Source organism: Podarcis bocagei, assembly GCF_964188305.1.
Source record: "Podarcis bocagei genome assembly, contig: HAP1_SCAFFOLD_269, whole genome shotgun sequence".
NCBI classification, from domain to species: Eukaryota; Metazoa; Chordata; class Lepidosauria; order Squamata; family Lacertidae; genus Podarcis; species Podarcis bocagei.
In genome coordinates this window covers 54071-55706 of record NW_027670180.1, presented here as the reverse complement: position 1 = coordinate 55706, position 1636 = coordinate 54071, and positions in this window count along the sequence as shown.

The following is a 1636-nucleotide window of genomic DNA, read 5'->3' as shown; positions in this document are numbered from 1 at the left end:
GAGAGAGGAAGGATGGAAGGAAGGAAGGAGGGAGGGAGAGGGAGAGAGGAGGAAGGAAGGGAGGGAGGAGGGAGGAGGGAGGAAAGAGTCAACGAAGTGAACCAGTTTGCCGGGAAGCTGGTCCAGGTGAGAGGAAGGAAGGGAGGAAGGAGGAAGGAAGGAGTGAAGGAGAGAAGGAAGGAAGGAAGGAGGGAAAGAGGGAGAGAGGAAAGAGTCAACGAAGTGAACCAGTTTGCCGGGAAGCTGGTCCAGGTGAGAGGAAGGAAGGGAGGAAGGAGGAAGGAAGGAAGGGAGGTAAAAAAAGAAAGATTAAGGAAAGAAAGGAAAAAGGAAGGAAACAGAAGGAAGGGAGGAGGGAGGGAGGGAGGGGAGGAAAGAAGTAGAGAGGAAAGAGTCAACGAAGTGAACCAGTTTGCCGGGAAGCTGATCCAGGTGAGAGGAAGGAAGTAAGGAAGGAAGGAGGGAGGGAGGGAGGAAAGGAGGAAGGGAGGGAGGGAGGAGGAAAGGAGGAAGGAACGGAAGGAGGAAGGAGGAAGGGAGGAGGGAGAGAAGGAAAGGAAGGGAGGAAGGAGAGAAGCAGAAATGAAGTCAACCAGACCCGTAAATTCAGATTTATTGGGGCGAAATCGGAAGGAAGGATGGAAGGAAGGAGGGAGGGAGGAGGAAAGGAAGGAGGGAAGGAAGGAAGGAGGGAGAGAGAGAGGGAGAATAGAAGCAAGGAAGATAGAAAAGAAGGGAAGGAAGGAGGTAAAAAAGAAAGAAAGATTAAGGACAGAACAAAGGGGGAGGAAAAAGGAAGGAAACAGGGAAGGAAGGAAGGCAAGAGGGAAGAGAGTTAGGGAGGAGGGAAGGAAGGAAGGAGAGAGGGAGGGAGGGAAGGAAGGAGAAACGAAGGGGAAGGAGGGAGAAGGAAGGAAGGAAGGTAGAAGGGAGGAAGGAAGGAGGGAGGAAGGAAGGAGAGAGGGAGGGAGGGGAAAAGGAAGGAGAAAGAAGCGGAGGGAGGGAAGGAGGGAGAAGGAAGGAAGGAAGAAGGGAGGGAGGGAAGGAAGGAACAAAGGAATGAAGGAAAGGAGGGAGGAAGGGAGGGAAGAAGGAAGGAAGGAAGGTGAAAGGGAGAGAGGAAGGAAGGAGGGAGGGAGGGAAGGAAAGGAGGGAGAAGGAAGGAGAGAGGGAGGAAAGGAAGGAAGGAGGGAGATAGGGAGGGAGGAAAGGCAGGAAGGAGAGGGAGGGAGGGAGGGAAAAGGGAGAGAGGGAGGGAGAAAGGAAGGAGAGAGGGAGAAGAGGGAAGGGAGGAAGGAAGGAAGTAGAGAGGGAGGGAGGGAAGGAGGGAGGAAAGAAAGGATTTATTTTATTTCGATTCATTTTATTTTAGTTTAGTTTATTGCATTTTATTTTTATTTTAATTCATTTTATTTTATTTTATTTCAATTCATTTTATTTTGATTTTTTTAGTTTAGTTTAGTTTCTTGCATTTTATTTTATTTTATTTCAATTTATTGCCTTTCATTTCATTTCATTTCAATTTATTTTCCTTTTTTAATTTAATTTAGATTTCATTTCATTTAAATTAAATTCATTTCATTTCACTGAAATTCATTTCGTTTCCTTTTGAATTTCATTTTAATTTCATTTCCCC